This window comes from Olea europaea, chromosome 15 (assembly GCF_002742605.1).
Source record: "Olea europaea var. sylvestris chromosome 15, O_europaea_v1, whole genome shotgun sequence".
In the NCBI taxonomy this organism is placed as follows: Eukaryota; Viridiplantae; Streptophyta; class Magnoliopsida; order Lamiales; family Oleaceae; genus Olea; species Olea europaea.
In genome coordinates this window covers 16,343,152-16,362,699 of record NC_036251.1, presented here as the reverse complement: position 1 = coordinate 16,362,699, position 19,548 = coordinate 16,343,152, and the positions used below count along the sequence as shown (strand labels likewise).

The window sequence follows — 19,548 nt, the reverse complement described above, 5'->3', positions numbered from 1 at the left end:
GGCATACACTCCTCTCCTCATCCCTAGTTGTCCTTGGCAAGACGTTAGTATGGATTTCGTGTTAGGGTTGCCACATACTCCAAAGAAACGCGACTCCATTTTTGTTGTCGTAGATCGCTTCTCGAAAATGGCACACTTTATTCCTTGTAACAAGACTTCCGATGCAGCTAAGGTTGCTAAGTTATACTTCCATGAGATCGTCAAGCTGTATGGCCTCCCTAAAACCATTGTCTCGGATAGGGATGTTCGCTTCACTAGCCATTTTTGGCGAACCCTATGGAGTATGGTTGGCACTAAACTGAAATTCTCTACTGTATACCACCCACAAACGGACGGTTAAACTGAGGTTGTTAACTGTAGTCTTGGTAATCTATTAAGATGTCTAGTCCAGAAAATCTTAGAAATTGGGATTTAATTCTTCTTGCTGCCCAACTTGCATATAACAGTTCAGTGAATTGGTCTATAGGTATGAGTCCTTTTGAGGTTGTTCATGGTTTCAACTCTAGGAAGCAGTTAGACCTTATTCCTATGTCTCCACATGCTAGTGTGTCTGTGTCAGCTGAGTCTTTTGCACAACATCTGTGTGATTTGCATATTGAGATCAATAAACAGCTAGAAACGAGTAATGCATTATATAAACTTCAAGCTGATTTGCACAAACGCCATGTTGAATTTAATGTTGGGGATTATGTTATGATTCGAATTAGACCGGAACGGCATCCATCTGGGCCTGCTTCCAAATTGCAAGCTCGTAGTGCTGGTCTTTTTAAAATTTTAAAGCGTGTTGGTCCAAATGCTTATGTCATTGACTTACCATCACATTTTGGCTACCACCCTACCTTTAATGTTGAAGACTTGCTTACAAAGGTCAATTTCACCCCGCTGATGATCCTTTCACACCTCCATCTCTAGACCCTCATCCTGAACATGTTATCCGTGCCCCAATTCCACCTGCTGCAGCACATAAAGATAAAATTGATGCTAGTCTAGATGCACATACTATATTAACCAAGGATGGAGACATTCAGCGCTTCCTTGTTCGTTGGGAGGGCCGTCCTAATTCTGATTGTACTTGGATTTCCAAAGAGACACTTCAATAGCTTGATCTTGACTTGTTGGAGCATTATAGGAGTCAACAAGATCTTCCTCTACCCAGACCACCAACCTTGCGTGTCTATAGACGCCGAAAGAAGTTTGCTCAACCAATTAGTTTGTGGCTAGGAGATTGACAGCAGCCTTTTGTGATCTACCTCCTAGACGGGGTCGAGTTTTTCTCCCACCCCGGGAGAGTTGATGCGGACATTATTCCATCCCATTTTATCTTTTATTTATTTTGGGCTTATGTGTTTTAGTTACTTATTTTGGGCTTAAGTCTCATTGGGCTTATATATGGGTTTGGCCCAAGCCCAAGTTATTATTTTGTTATTGTAATTGGGATAAAAAGTAGTTGATGAATGAATTAAATTATTGTTTGCTATGTTTTCTTCCTCCCCTCTCCTCTCGATTTCTCCCCTATCCCTTTCTTCTTCTTCTTCTCTGACCCTCATTCTGTCTGCTTCTTCTTTTCCAATTGTTTTCTTCTGCTGGTTATTTCAATTTGATTGTCTTCTAATGTTCTAACTTCTAAAATTCTCAACTATCCTACATCATATTCGAGGATGAATCTTTTTCAATCCAAGGTGAGTGGTACAAGTGGATCCCATTTAATATTATATTTTATTGTTTATTTTTTGTTACTGTTAATTAATTACTCTTTTATCATTTTATGTCCAATAGGAACTATATTTTTATTAGGAATTTAATCAAAACAGATAAATTTTCTATAGATTGTTTTGCTTTGAAAGTCTAGGTAAGGGTTTTGTAGTAAGATGATTGATTTTGAATATTGAATTAAAACTTTAATTCTCTTTTTAGTTAGCCACCTAAATGGTCGATTCGAAAAATTTATTTTTGTAATTTTAATTTTTGTTATCCCTTTATACCTCTGCTTGCATCTAATTCTAATAAATAATCCAATTCCATTTTTGAGAAATGTAGTTAAATTTAGCAAAGTCATAGTTCGTACAAGCTAAAATAAAAATTATATGATAAATAGCTAGAATAATTAAGAACTTTTTAGGAACCAGTTTCCAATTGTCTTTAACAAATAAATCCATCAACTTGAAGAAATTTATCGAGTCTTTTCTATGCCCTTGAGACTTGCTCTAAACTATAAAAGCTCTCTTCAACTTCAAAACCTTATCTTTGTGCCCTTTCACAACATGCCCATGAGCAACGACGGATCTAGGTGGTGGCAAGCTAGGGTCTGTTGGGAGAATTTATTTATTTATTTATTTATATATATATATTTTTAAACAATAGATTAAATTTTTACCTTATATTAAGGATAATTGATTCTATCTTCAAACATCCCTTATAGCTTGGTTAGTGCTTGCATAAACATATTTGAAGTCTCATCATGTTTGAATCCCTTGTCAACGGATTTGTTGTGTATTATTTTTACTCTACACTTTTTATCAAAATTCAATAGGGAGAGGGACTATGGGGATTCGAATCTGTGATCTCTTGCAAGGGTTATTGTAAATTTAACCATTATGGAACCACTTGAATTGTGTCACTAAATTTAGGCCCTGTTTGAGCTACATTTTTTTTGGAAAATACATTTTTAAACAGTTATTTGATGTCATTTCAATCACATATTTTTTAATAAAATAATATTACATGTAAATCCAAAACTTTTCTTTATTTTTTAACCACACATTTTCTATCGATACACTATTCAAAAATACATTTTTTTTGAGAATAATGTGGCTCAAACAGGGGCTTAACAAAATAATATTTGTTAGGTTTTAACTGTTTTAATACAAACAATTTTAAGGATTCGAATTTGCGCCCTTCCTTTGAATTATAAAAAACTTGGCAACAATGTCATTTAATGAGTTTTGTTTATTCTTATAACAGAATTACATATGTTCAGTTTGAACAAAATAATTGTTATATTTGAACTTTAGGTCTTGTTTGGTTTCTATTTTTTTTCAAAATACATTTTTCTCTATTTTTTTCATTTATACATTCTTCAATAAAATAATATTACACTTAAATTCAAAAAATTTCTTTATTTTTAGTCACGCATTCTCCGTCAAATCACTATTCCAAAATACATTTTTTTTTTGGCAAAAGAATTGGTATCAAAAGGACTCTTAATATTTTATGGCGTCCGACGGTAAATGGTCAACGACTGTCCGTGTTGACTCAAACTCTTGAATTCGTCCCTGCCCATGAGGTTGTATTATATATACGTTTTGTCGTAGAAGTTCATTCAAAAATGTCGATTGAACATCCATTTTATGCAGCCGTGAAAATGAAAAGTCTTATTTTTCGAAAAGAGCTACTGGCGCAATGATTTTGTCATAATTGACATCATGTTCCAGATTGTAGCTATTAGCTACCAACATTTGTCTTGTACCATTCGATTTCACCATTTACATTGTTTTTTTTACTCAGAAGTCCGTGACTCCAATTGACTTTTGGCCAGTAGGTTGCATGACTAACTCCCACGTATCATTCTTCTTAATAGATCTCTTCTTTCGTGGCTTTCTTCATTATTATTTCTAATAGCATCATTAAAATTAATAATCGCATGATGGGCAAATAAACAAAATAAAGTTATTTCCTTAAGATGTTGAGATAACTCTTCGGTATCATTACAAATCTATTGAAAGCATCTAAAATGATGTGGTATTTTACTTGAGGATGATGAAGATGATGCTATATCTTGGAGTTAGAGCTAACAATGTTAATTAAGGTGGAATCACATCATCTTGTTCTCAACTCCATTTTCTTTATCCTATGTCGCATATCCAATTTAACCGCAAAGAGAAAATCGTTTCCGAATTGGTTTAACTGAGATCATTGACAGTATGTCCCAATTTATGCCCACATTGATTTGGCTTTAGCATAGTATAGGAAGTCTTTGCTTGATTGAGAGCTTCTAGAATGCCATTCATTGGAGATGAGTAAAAAAAATGAAAAGAAAAAAAAAAGTTCTAATACCATTATGTGGGCATCCGAGTTTGAAGAAGAATAAGTAGTTTCAAGCATGAGAAAAAGGGAGATGGACCACCATTGATAAGAATTGAAATATTCCTTGTGGCAAAGAAGGAGCCAATCCTAAAAGTGCTTTTGCCTTTGTTCCAGTGTTAACCCTTTCAAGTTCTTGAAGAAATTATAGTTTTCTTCTTGCCCAATTTCAATGTCGAACTCAACATCTCTACTTATGATCACATTCTTATTTATTGTGTTGGAGAGCTAGTAATCTTTTGATTTTGAATCATAGCCTATTAAGATTTATTTCTCACTGTTGTCATCTAGTTTGGTCCTTCTTTCTTTCAAAATATGAGATAAAGCAATACTTATGAAAACTTGAATGTAATATACTTTGCTTGAGTTCACCCCATGCTTCTTGATGAGTCATTTTGCACACTTTGGTGGGACAACTATTCAACAAATGCATATCTCACTAAGCAATTTTAGTCAAGAACTTTTTTGGCATCTTCTTACTTTTCAGCATACTTCAAGTCATTTTCATTATTGTCATATTCTTTTCTCTGCTACGCCATTTGTTTAGAAGACAAGTGAAAATAAAAAAAATGATAAAATGCCATGATCTTAACAAAAATTCTTGAATGTGTTGCTAATATAATCACCACCATGATTTGACCATAAGTTTTTGATCTTGTGACTACTTTGATTATTCACCATTGCCTTGAAATTCAGACTTTTCTATAAGAAACTCACCTAATACTTTACGAGAAAAGTCATGAATAAATAAAATGAAGTAATTACTTTTATCAAATTATGCAGGCTGGAGCGATCTATAGAGATCCGTATGCACTAGTTTAGTAGTCTCGATGCTCGAAAACTTGCTTCTTTTGAGAAAGTTTTCTGATTTCTTTTCATAGACTCTTCGCAAAGTCGATTTGGATGATAAATATGTTATGGCCCCTTCACCATATTTCACTTTGTAAAGATGTTTAGACTGTCAAAACTTAAATTGCCAAGTTTCAAATGTAATAGACATGTTGAATCTTTACCTATGCCTGCAAACACTCTACTTCTCAACTTTGAATATTCACAAGATTATCTGGTTCTATATGATTGGAACTCTATGTATAAAAATTGGATAAAACTCAAAACGTTTGTCTTCATAAAAGGAATATGGTAAACACTGAATATGTATTGTTCTTCATTCTTCATTTGGATGAGAATTTTACCCTTGACTTGTACCTTTGAATCATTACCAAATGTAACGTGGTCATTTAGTTCTTCAAGTTCCATGAAGATAGCTTGATCTCCACACATATGATTACTTGCTTAGGTCTATAAGTACCAAGAATTATTATCTCCTTGTACCTTGTATTTACAAGAGTAAAATTCATTTTCGTATCTTTATTTTAATCATAGCTGGATAGCTCCCCCACATTGTTACTTCTGCACTAACATAAAAAATGACTTAGATTGTGAAAATTATATCATTCAATTTGAGATTTATCATATCTTCAACCATTATTCTTTTCTTCCTCTTTTTTGAGATTGTCTTCCTCACCGTCTTGACTTATATGAATATTGGATTGATGTTCAGAATTTCTATCTCCACTTCTATGACCTCTTCCATGTTTTCTACCTTTTTGGTTCATATTGTTCTTCTTACACGTTCTTTCCTTTTTTCAACAAATTTTCTTTGTAAGTTTGTAGTGTACTCACAACTTCATCAATAGTCGTTTCTTCCAAATGTTTTGATTCTTCTACTGCCACTACAATGAAAATTAAAATTTTCATGCAATAATCAATTTTTTTCCCGATCACTAAATTCACTTACTTCTTTACGATGCCTTTTCATCTCATTGATAATCACCAATCGTCGTGAAGAGTAATTTGAAATTCATTTAGATACTTTCGTGGATGGATCTTCAAGTTCTCCTTTCAATGATTTAAGACGAACCTTTCTAATTTTTCCCACATTTTTATGTAATTTTACAAATCCCACATGCTTGCTTTGAATGGTAGCATTTTTACACCTTTTGAAAAATTGTATCATTAAGATCTTGATGAATCGTGCTAAGAGCCTTTTGATTCTTCATCTTAGTTGCTTGTTGCAAATCTATTTGTGCTTAAGACACGCCTTCTTCATTTTAAGTTTCAAAACCTCTCTCTACCAAGTCCATAAATTTTGACTTCCAACATATGCTTTCATACGGATACATCACTTGATGGCACACCAAGTGACCTTTTCAAAGAGAAGAGGGGTTTTTAAGAATGCTCAAGAATTCTCTACTCTCTGTAGTGCTGAGATTTCCCTAATTGTTTTTTCTGTCACTGGAAAACTCTTCCATTATTTTAGTTAAAGGTTCTCTAATTTCCTCTCTTATCTCTCTTGAACACACGAACAACATGCTTCTGTGGTAGACGCTTTGATGCTTTTTGCCATTGAGTTTCAATCACTTAGTTAGTTTTGTGTAAAACTAAAAATTTTAATGGGTTATAACCGCAGAAAAAATGAATGCAAAGACCCTTCTTTTGAGAAGGAACGAATTAAATAGGCAGAAATGGAAATTATAAGGTGGAAAATTGTAGCTCGGATATGGATGCAAAGTAATCTACAAGTGTGACAAAAAGAATTGAACAAAACTATGGGCGAAGGATACACTGATATATATATTACATGTTTTTCTCCTGTATAAGTTTCTAAACTAGCTTTTGGTGAAGGTGATGGAGGCAGGGGAGGATGTAGAATTGAAACAATAATGATCATGTAGGAAAATGTGAACATAAGGATGGCACAAAATCATAAGTATTCTAGTATCTCATGGTGTTTCCAACAAATCTTTTGATCATTAATAGAGTGCGAATGCCACTGAACATGTTTATTTGAAAGTGAAGGTGGGACCGTGGGCAGTACTATTCATGAGTGTAATAACGCCCTCAGTGTGAGATGGCTTGATCTTTGTGTTTTTGTGTCTAAGGTTCATGCTTTGTACCTTAAACTACACATAATTGAGGATAAAAAATTAATGTGAGAAATTAGTTATTTTTCTATCAAATTTTGTCTTATCGAGAATATATTCCTCTTCGATATATCTTAAGCTTTAAAATAATGTGGTTTAAAATGGTACCGTGTCACATAAATGTCTTAAGTTGAAGTCCTTAAATACCAATTGACGTAGCGAAAGGTTATAGGAAAGATAAACAAATCTCACAAGATAGGGAAAAGAAAAAGAAAAAGAGAGAACTCACGTAAAGATTTTACTTCGATCAATCATGTGGCCACAAAGGGCTTACAATGTTTTACATAGGGAAAACCCTAGGAAAATTTTGAAAATTAAAAAAATAATAAAAAAAGATTTTTTTTCCAAAATTGGAAAAAATCAGGATAATGATTAAAATTGAAAGTCCTAATTTTACGGAGTATCTTCCAACAAACAGAATTTAATTCCAACTTAAACTGATTGAGATATAACCAAAACAAAATATACTAAAAAAGGAAAGACGCATAAACAAAGGCCTAAATGAATGAATTTGACTAGAATTTCATAAAAAACAAACCACCCCAAAATTTTTCCAAAATCGGGAAGTTGTTTATTTCTACCTGTGCCGGTCTCACTTTTCAATAAAATCTAATTCCTTTTGCACCACGTCATTCCTCCTTGGTTAAGGAAAATTTTCCCTCGAATTAAGCAGAGAAGTAACGTCATCATCAAAATTATCACCTCGAAATGGCACCAAATGCTTGAGATTAAAAATGTCGGATGTACAAATATGACTTGGAGGCTTCAACCAATATGCATTGGGATTAATCTTCTCAATGATCTCCAACGTACCAATTTTTCTTTCAGCAAGCTTATTGTATTCATGACCAGGAATACAATATTTTGTTAACACCGTCCAAACAAAGTCACCAACCTTAAACTCGTCTGCTTAAATACGATCTTTAAGATCCGCATTATGCTTATATCTAGTGACAACAGCCTGCAAAGTCTGTGAATGAACCTGCTGTAACTATTGAATGATAACCTCCACTTTATCATGCATTTTAATAGTAGTAGAAATTGGAACCAAATCAATAGGATACGAGGAACAAGGCCATACACCACATGAAAATTACTAAAGCCTGTATTCGATTAACTACATGATTATAATCAAATTTTGCCTGACACAATTTTTGATCCCAAGTCTTGATATGATCACAGCTAAACAACATAGTAAATTACCCAAGGAACGGTTGAAGTACAACTGTGTATTTGAGGATGATATACATTGTTAAAGTGCAACTGTGTATCGACAAAACGCCATAAATTGCGCCAAAAGTGAATAAGAAAACGAGTATCTGATCAGACACAATAGAAACAGGAAGTCCATGTAGACGATAGACCTCACGAAAATACTGCAATGCCACATTGATAGCATCCTTAGTCTTCTTGGAGGGAATAAAATGGACCATCTGGGAGAAACGATTAACCACCATAAGAATAGAATCAAAACCACGTTGAGTCCTTAAATCCCCAAGACAAAGCCCATATTGATATCTGTCCAAGGTTGAGTCAGAATAGGCAGGGGCATATATAAATCAGTATTCGTAGCCTTGCCTTTAGCAAGATGACATGTTCGACAATGCTCCACGAACCTACCGACATCTTTACGCAATGAAGGCCAAAAATAAGAAGTAGCAACAAGTTGTAATGTTCAATCATGACCTACGTGACCCTCATTTTGCAATTCTTGAATTATCTTATGCCACAAACTGCTCTCAAGGGTACATAACTGATTCCCTAAAAAAGAAAATCATCGACCCACACAAACTTCGAATGCACACCTTCCTACAACTTCTGAATAATTTGTAAAAAAATATGGATTAGTAGCATATAAATCGCAAATAGTTCAAAACTTGGGACCTCCACTAGCAATTCTGTCGGAAGAGTTTGTCGTCTACTCAATGCATTTGCTCCATCATTAAGGGCACCTGCTTTGTGCTTGATCACAAAGTAAACTACTGTAAATAAATAATCTAAGAAGCATGCTGAGCACATACCTTATCTTGCGTCCTAAGGTGTTTAAAGGCGTCATGGTCAGTATATAAAATGAATTCCTTCTGAAACAAATAATGACGCCAATGTCGAACCGCTTGGAGTATTGCATAGAAATCCACATCATAAGTACTATACTGAGACTTGGGGCTAGAAAGTCTCTCACTGAAATATGCAACAGGATGATTGCTCTGGTTCAGCACACCTTCGAAGCATCACAATGCAACTTTAATGGCTGAGCAAAATCAGACCAAAATTGGGGCTGTTGTCAATTTTTGCTTAAGTAATTGAAGAGATGCCTCTGCCTCACCACTGAAACTTGCCATCCTTCATACAATCTGTAATTGGCATCGTGATACTACTAAAATGTGGTATAAACCTGCGGTAGAAGGAAGCAAAGCCATGAAGACTCTGCACTTCTGTAATCATCTTAGGCTGTTGCCATTGGCTTATTGCTTCTACTTTGGATGTATCAACTGCTAACCCCATTCTTGACACCACATAACCCATAAAAACAACACAGTCTGTCAAAAAAGTTACATTCTTTAGTACAACATAAAATTCATCTCTGTGAAGGACTGAAATAACTTCTTGAAGGTGCTGGACATAAAACATCATTGTTAGCACTATAAATCAAGATATCATCGAAGTAAACTACAACAAATTTATTGATGAATGGACGAAGAGCTTGATTCATAACCCGTATAAAGGTACTTGTCGCATTAAAAAGCTAAATGGTATGACTAACCACTAGTATAACCCTTTCCTCGTCTTAAAGGCTGTCTTCCACTCATCCTCAGGCCTAATACGAATCTGATGGTACCCACTCTTCAAATCAAGTTTACCGAACACACAAGCACCCGTGAGCTGATCTAGTAAGTCATCCAAGTAAGGAATAGGAAAAACGATAGTGTATCATAATCTTATTGATCGCTCTATTGTCCATGCACAAACGTCACGTGTCGTCTTTTTTTGGTGTAAGGAGAGCAGGAACAGCACAAGGACTGATACTTTCCTTGATGTGCCCCTTCGCCAAAAGCTCCTCCATTTGTTTGTACAACTCCTCATGCTCAGTAGGGCTCATCCTGTAATGCGTTCAACTAGAAAAGTAGCATTAGGCACTAAATTAATATGATGCCGAATATATCATAGTGGTGGCAACCCATCTGGAAGCTCTTCTGGGAAAATCTCCAGAAATTCTTCCAGCAATAGGCGAATTCTGTGAGGGACTTCCTGCTCAATATTAATTGACTTGCCTACTAATACATATACCACCAAATTCTACCTTCTCCATCTCAAACTGCACTTTGGTTAATAAATTGGTAATGTCTCCAATTGTTTTTGTTGGGCTGTTGTCAGGTAGCAACACAATTTTCATTTTCCTAAATAGAAAACTGTACGTGTTGGTATATCCATTATGCGATGAGTGTCGATCAAATTGCAAAGGTTTCCCTAATAGGAAATGGCATACATCCATCTCTACCACGTCACATAAAACCTAATTTTTGTGGGTCCAACGAAAAAACTAATTAGAGCACGCTAGGATACTTCAACATCGAATCAAGCCAACTTATACGGTTGGGGATGTTTCTCAATCTGCAAACCCAATTTCTTAATGACCTCCTAAGTCACTGCATTCTTGCAACTCCCAGAATTAATAACAAACTTGCAGACCCTTTCTCCAACAGTACATGTAGACTAGACGATATTATTATGCAACTAGTCACCCTTACTCTGTAGAGGAGTAAAAAAAACTCTGCATTACCACGAATGCTTAAACAACAAATTCCTCCTCCTCTGTTGCTCCTTCAACATCTTCATTCAAATACAAGTGCCTCTTCATACTTTTCATACCCCTCATCGATAAAGAGTCGTTTGCGCGAATATTTTGAATATGCCCATACCTCTACAAGTGAAACAACGAATACCACCTTCAGGACGTCTTAGCCGTTGCGTAGGATTTGCTTTGAAAGAACCAGCCTCGCTAGGACTATCAGGACGTGTTGTCTGGTACTGTGGTTTACTGGAAGAATCCCTTGCAGTGAAATGACCCATATTTCACCTTAACTGTTGTTTCTCTATCTGTATCGCCCGTTGATGCGCCTAAAAAACTATCACACAGGATCAAACATATTCAGTGTGTCTTGTATTTGGGGACAAAGACAACCCACATATTGCAACACCTACTGTTCCTCTGTTTCTATCACCTCGTTCCTGGTAAACATGTAAAACTCCGTCATATAGTCATCAACCGTCTTCATGCATTGACTCAAATTCTGCGATCGCTGATACATGATCCGAACATAATTATAGGGCAGAAATTGCTTCTTTATGTGCTTCTTTAATTTATCCTAAGATTCAATATTTTTGTTCCCTAATCTGGATCTCGTTACCTCTGTCTGCTGTCACCACGTCTTTCCAATTGAACACTTTCCTTTTTTGATTATTTTCAAAGGAGAAGATTATTCTCTTTACCAAACATATGTGGATCGAATCACGGTGTTGCTTGTCCATGAAATCTAGTTGCAATGAGAGGCACATGTTTACCAGTAGGAACCTCCTTAAATTCCAAGACCTCCACTGCAGTTACCCAATCCAAGAATTCTTCTGGACTTAATTCGCCTTGGAATCAGGGATATCAACCTTAAATCCTGATTCCCAACGTCTATTCTCTTCCTTGCCACCTTTTCTCCATCGGACTGGCAGATCTATTGGATGATCAAATGGTGCAAATGGATTTTTATCTTCAGAATCCTCAAGCGGTTGGGCCACAGGTTCACGCTGCTGTGGCACAAGTGCAATGATTTGCTGGGTCAACAACTCCACTTGTTGATGTAGCTGTACGATCTCATCACATCTATTCACCTCCTCTATTGAGGCTTCGCGGGCTTCTGGACGTCTTTTTGGCGGCATGGCAAAGGAACGAATGTAGCTATGATACCAACTAATGTAGCAGAAGGTTATAGAAAAGATGAAAAACCCATGAAAAGATTTTGTTTCTGTCAATCAATGCGGTTACAAAGAGCTTACAATATTTTATATAGGGAAAACCTAAGGAAAATTTGGAAAAGTAAAAAACTAATAAATAAAGATTTTTTTTCCAAAAAATGAAATAAATCGAGATAATGACTAAAATTGAAATTTCTAATCTTAAGGTTTATCCTCCAACAAACGGAATTCAAATTTGACTTAAATTGATTTAGATATAATCAAAACAAAATTTACAAAAAAAGAGAGGAAAAAAACGTACAAACGAAGGCCTAAATAAAGGAATTTGTCTAAAATTGGGCCTACGTTCGTTGGCCCATTTTCAATCAAATTTAACTAATATTTCGCCAAAAACAGACCATCCCCAAATTTCTTCAAAAATTGAAAAGTTGCCTATTTCTGCATGCACCGGTCCTACTTTTCCATAAAGTCTAATTCTTTTTGCACCACATCACCAATTATTATGAAACTTGTGCACACCACGTACATTCGACAAGAAGATACTGGATCCAATTTACACGTGATTGGATAATTGGTTAAAAAATTCATTAGTTTACATATTATCTCTCAGAGTTAGATTGATTGCCTCTATTTCTTAAACAAGATGTAGACCTATTGAAGTTTCAAACTTTTAACATTTCACATTTATATATGGAATGGAAAATCTTTACGTAAGAATCTGCAATTAGTAATCAACATCTATGTGTCCACTTAGTTAATTTATGATGTCTAATAGCTTAAATGGTTAAATTTTATATATTTTGATGATCCAAAATGGCATTAAGTGTTGAAAGTAGCGCAAAATTGACTAAAGAAATTCTAGAAATAAGAAGTTCCAAAATCATCAAAAAACTTTAGAAGTATGAAGATGATGAATATATGACTTAGTTAAAATTCAACTTGGTTAAGCAAAAGTTTTTTTTGTTAGATAGAAGAATTTTACATGGTTAAGGAAAAACTTGTCATTGGTCGAGAGCTATTAAAGAGTTACTTAATCATCTTGAACTCTTCTTCTATTAACAGACGTGGAAGTTACTTATTCAATTTAAACTCTTCTAATAAATGAGGTGGAAGAAAGTTACTTGATCATCTTAAACTCTTCTTAGTTTTTCTATAAATAAATGTATTGGTATGTATTTTTAATTATTGGGTAGACGAGAAATTTTCATGCTTGTATAAGTGAGTGTTTGAGAGAGAATTGCTCCATTGTACTAGTTATGTATTGTGAGATTTATGAAAGTTTGTTTATTTGAGTGAAAAAAGTGATATTTTATCACATCTTCAACCCAATAGTGGTATCAGAGCCAAGAAAAAAGAATGACAAAATATTTGTTTTCAATTCGATATGCCCTCTTCAAATAGTTTATTCCAGCCACAACTACCAATACTGAAAAAGGAGTATTATGAGAATTGGAACATATAAATGAAGGTGCTTTTAGTATCCCAAGACCTACGGGAAATGGTGGATATACAGAACCTGCGTCTAAAGTTGATGAAAGACATATTAAGTGCAATTGAAAAGGCATCACTTAAGGAAGCGAGGAAGAAAGATTAGAAGGCCCTGTACCTAATATATTAGGCAGTAGATGAAGGAAATTTTGAAATAGGTTGCTTCTATTACAAATGCAAAAGAAGCATGGGATGTACTTCGAAATTCATTTCAAGGTATTGAAAAGACAATGAGAATTTGCCTAAAAATGTTGAAAATCGAATTTGAAACACTAAAGATACTTGACATCAAGTCAATTTTGGAGTATTTTACTCGAGTCATCAAAATAGTGAACAATATGAAGTGCAAGGGAGAAAAGATCAAAGATTTGTATATAATAGAAAAGATTCTTCGTTCCTTAAATTCGAAGTTTTATAATGTAGTCATAGCAATTGAGGAATCCAAAGACCTCAGTATTATAACTGTTGATGAACTATTGGCTTCTCTAGAGATCCATGAGCAACATATCAATAAGAAGCTTCATCAAAACCTCTTGATGAAGCATTGCAATCAATGCTTTCTTTTCAAGAAAATAAAGAAGAACAATGAGATTCACAACCAAGTCGAGGAAAGGGTCGGTTTCAAAGAGGATGAGGTTTTAATAATTGAGGAAGAGGAGGAAGATTTGACATCACAATGGACATGGAATTCAACAACAATTTTATTAAAGAGGAAGAGATTAATATAGATGTTTGGGTAGAGGACAAGAAAGATGCAGAAATGGTTTTAATCATCAAATTGGTGACAAAAGGAACGTGCAATATTATCACTATCTTAAGTATGGACATTATAGCAATGAATGTCATGTGAAGATTGTTGATATTGAAGTCGGCCACGATACCAACTTTGGTGATACAAGTGATCCAAAATCGCTAATATTGATGACTCATCATACAACAATAAATAATGAAGATATATGGTTTTTGGATACAGGATAAAGCAATCACATATGTGGGAGAAAGCATATGTTCATGGAGCTTGATGAAACTCTACATGGACATATCTCTTTTGGCAACCTCTCCAAAGTTGAAGTAAAAGGAAGAGGTAACATTTTATTAAAGCTAAATAATGACCATCACAGTTATATTACTGATGTTTTTTATGTGTCGGATATGAAGCATAATTTATTAAGTATACGATAGCTTCTAGAAAAGGATATGACATCAACTTAAGAGACTCCCACTTGATAATCAAAGATGATCATGGAAATCCAATATCCCTAGTACGAATGTCTAAAAATAGAATCTTTGCTTTAAACATTCCTCATGACTCACCAAAATGTCTAAGTGCCATTATAATTGATAAGAATTGGTTGTGGCACTAGAGATTTGGACACTTAAATTTTGAAGGATTAAGATTGTTGTCAAAGAAAAAAATACAAAAGTGGTCACCAAATATTGATTATCCGAATGAAATTTGTGAAAGCTGTGTTCTTAGTAAGCATGCAAGAACAAATTTTGCAAGCGAGACAAGTTGGAGAGCAAAGAAGCCATTAGATTTGGTCTATACGGATATATGTGATCCATTGAAGCCAATATCAAACGAAAAAAGGTCATCTTTTACATTTATTGATGATTCTTTTAGAAAGATATTGGCATACTTTCTTAAAAGAAAGTCTAAGCTGTTGAATGCATTCAAAGAACTCAAATCTAGAGTTGAAAACAAAGTCGCTATCACATAAAGATGTTACAATTGGATTAGGAAGAAGTATGCTTCTGATGCATTCAAAGGTTTTTGTAGTTTGAATGGCATCAGATAACAATTCACGCCAACTTATACTCCATAATTAAATGGTATATTTGAATGAAAGAATCACATGATTCTCGATATGGCAAGAAGTATCTTAAAAGATAAGAAATTACCTAAATGATTTTGGGCTAAAGTAGTTTCAACAGCTTATATTTATTGAATCGATGTCCTATCAAGAATGTTCGTGGAGTAACACTTGATGAGGCTTGGAGCACATATAAGCCTAGTGCAAATTACCTTCAAGTGTTTAGATGTATAGCTTATGTAAAGATATCAGAAGCAAGAAGAACTAAACTTGATGATTGATGACAAAGGGTAGAAATATATCTTTATCGGCTATGATGATAGGCTAATGGGATGTATACAATCCCATCATAAAATATATTATAATGAGTCGAGACGTAATTTTTGAAGAAGATAAAGCTTGGAATTAGGAGAATGCTAAAGACATCGATGAAGTTAGTTTGATTCTTGAGTAAGAAGAACTTCATCAATGTCAACCACCAAACAGTGAAGCAAGTGGCACACAAACAAGTGTATGTGGCTCACCTACAACATCAGAAAATTCATCATCTTTAGTAGCATCATCCTCTGAAGAAAGGCCGAGAAAGATGAAAGCTTGAGAGATATTTATGATGCTACTGAAAAACAAGGTGAGCACTATGAATTGTTTTGTTTATTAGCTAACAGTGAACCACTTTCTTTTGAAAAAACTTTAACAGATAAAAGATGGCAAAAAACAATGGATAAAAAAATTAGTTCTATTGAGAAGAACAACACATGGAAGCTTATTGAGCTACTTGAAGGAAAAATGGCCATTGGAGTAAAATGGGTGTACAAAATTAAAAAGAATATACCAGGTAAAATTCAGAGGTATAAAGCAAGGTTCGTTGTACGAGGTTATTCTCAAAAAGCAGGAATTGATTATGGAGAAATACTTGCACCTGTTGCACGCATGGAGACAATTCGATTGTTGAATTCACTCGTTACACAACATAAATGAAAAATTTATCAGCTTGATGTCAAGACAACATTTCTAAATGGATATCTTCAAGATGACATATATGTCAAGCAGCTACCAAGGTGCATACGAGAGGGTCAACTAAATAAAGTTTATTAATTGAAAAAAACTCTTTACGGACTCAAGCAAGCTGCCCCCGAGCATGGAATACCCGTATTGACAATTACGTTAAATAGAATGGATTCATTCAATGTTAGTATGAACATGCAGTACAGGATGGAAGTATAGTATTTATTTGTTTATATATGGATGATTTGATTTTTATAGGGAACAATCCATCCATGTTTGAAACTTTCAAAGAAAATATGATGAAAGAATTTGAAATGACTGATATTGGATTCATAGCTCACTTTGTTGGGATTGAAGTTAAGCAACAAGAAGATGGGATTTTTATTTTTCAAAGTGCCTATACAACAGATATTTTAAAGAAATTTGGAATGGAGAAGTATAATCCAGTAACTACTCCAGTTGAAAGCGAATTGGAACTACGCAAAAATGAAGATATTGATGTTGATCCTACATATTTCAAGATCTTGGTTGGAAGCCTTAGATACCTAACATGCACCAGATCGGATATACTAGAGGGCGTAAGATTGATCAACAGATACATGGAGACACTAGATTTGTCACATCTTAATGTAGCAAAAAGAATACTCCGCTATCTTAAAGGTACAATCAATGAAGGCTTATGTTATACATCTACTAATGATTTTAAGCTCATTGGTTATTCAAATAGTAATTGGGGAATAGACATAGATGAAAGGAAAGGTACAACTGGATTCGTATTTTTATTGGAGAAACTGCACTCTCATTGTCATCCAAACTAGTTGTTACTTTATCCAGTCGTGAAGTTGAATATGTTGCTGTAATTTTAGTTGTATGTCATGCTATCTGGTTGCGCAATATGCTAACATATTTGTAGTTCCGTCAAGAAAATTTCATTGAGATTTATATTGATAACTAATTAGCAATTGCACTTGCAAATAATCCAACCCATCATGAAAGAAGCAAACATATAGACACATGTTTTCATTTTATCCAGGAATACATAAAGATGAAAGAAGTGAAGCTATTACCATGCTGAACAAATGATCAAGCAACAGATTTTTTACCAAGCCACTTAAACATGTGTTTACTAGATAGAAATTTATACTTGGGATGGTCAACTTTAAAGGGGGATGTTGAAAGTAGTGTAAATTTGACCAAGGAAATTCTAGAAATAAGAAGTTTCAAAATAATCAAGAAGCTTTAGAAGCATGAAGATGATGAATATATGACTTAGTCAAAATTCAACTAGGTTAAATAGAAGTTTTTTTTTATTGGATAGACGAATTTTGCATGGTTAAGGAAAAACTCGTCATTAGTCGAGAGCTATTAAAGAGTTACTTAACCATCTTGAATTATTCTTCTATTAAAGGAGGTGGAAGTTACTTAATCATTTTGAACTGTTCTTCTGTCAAAAGAGGTGGAAGTTACTTATTCATTTTGAACTCTTCTTCTAATAAAGGAGGTCGAAGAAAGTTATTTGATCATTTTGAACTCTTCTTAGATTTTCTCTAAATAGAGGTATTGGTATGTATTTTGAATTATCGCGTAGAAGAGAAATTTCCATGCTTGTATAAGAGAGTGTTTGAGAGAGAGTTGCTCTTTTGTAATAGTTATGTATTGTGATATTTATGAAAGTTTGTTTATTTGAGTGAAAAAAGTGATATTTTATCACATCTTCTACCCAACATTAAGAAGTCTTCATACTCGTACACGCATAAATAAGGTCCTTATAATTCTTTTTGGCACCTGAAAGGAAAAAACTTAAAAACTTATATATAGCTTGTTAGTTTTTATTCTACTCGCTTTCATTTTGATGTGCTCTTTCTTTTTTGATATTATTAATAAAAAATTATGGAATCAGTAGATGATAAGAATGCAAAAGAGGTGCTAACTTGGGCCGTCCAACTGCACGTATTGACTCCTATTTTCAATGGTCTTACTCTGAAAATAAATCTTCTACCATTTTGGTATGGTTCATTGCATGTACTAACATGGAAAAATAAAGTCATAATGTTGAGTTCCATATTGGTTACCGAACATGCATTAAATTAATGTTCAGTTCTCTGTTACCCAAATGCATTCTACGTATAAAATGTATTAGATTTCGATTTCTGTCTTCCCCTAGTTTAAGTAGTTGAAAACATTGTTCACCCCTGTTTTGTTCTTCAGCATGATGCAACTAATTGAAAGGGATAGAATTCAATCGGAGACGTCCGATTATCTCTCAAACTTCAGGTGAGATCACACTCTTTATAGACAATTCAGCATTAAATTTGTTGGTCGTGTTTGTACTTTATATACTGAAATCATAACAAGAAAATAAAGATGAATAAGACTGCAATATCGAATAAATGTAGTCAATTTTAAACGTCACCATAGGGGTTTGGATATTGCAAACAAGAGTTTCCTTTTCATCAAATGTGGATTTATGTTATATTGTATTTACCCCCATCGGGCTAACTAAATCTATGATGCATGCAAGCCCGTTTAATTTGATACTTTATTGTTTAAATTGTATTGTTTTTAATTAATGTCTTTTATCATTTAAGTTTCGCAGGAGTTTTATTTGGATTAGGAGATTAATTAAAATAAATAAGTTATAGGGTTAGTTATACTTAAAGACTAGTTAGGAGTTTGATATGAACATGGTGTTATAATTATGTTGTAGGATGGTTGGTTTGAATGTGAATGGAAAGGTTTAGAATTTTCTTCAATTATCCACCTAAATGGTTAATCGTGAACGGATTTTTATTTTTATTTTTTTTAAATAGTCTTGTATTTGTTATCGTTTATACTTCAACCTGCATAAGTTAGTATCATAGCTGAGTTTATGCTCCTAACAATGGATCAATGAGGACAAGTTACATGTTGTGGTTCCATGGTTGATTATAGGAGTTGTAGAGATGAGCTAATGAAAATCAGTCTCTTGATGTCGAGGCAAAAAAGGTGGCAAGATTGGTTATCCCCAGATGGTGGGTGACCTTTATGGCGATAGGCTAGAGGGAAGTGGCGGTGAGCATGACATGCATGTTGTGACTGCCTGAGGCTAGTCTAATGGTGGGTTTAGTCCCGAAGCTACCTGTGGATAGGGTTGCAAATGGAAACTCAAAGATGGATAGTGTTCCGGTGGTTGAGTGCTTGATGTTGTAGGATTGACTAGCAGCCCCTGTAAA

At 34.3% G+C, this 19,548-nt stretch overlaps 1 pseudogene; it reads left to right on the top strand.

Annotated features, from left to right (window-relative positions):
• LOC111410290 overlaps positions 1–19,548 on the top strand; it is a 46,924-nt pseudogene that overhangs the window by 12,041 nt on the left and 15,335 nt on the right.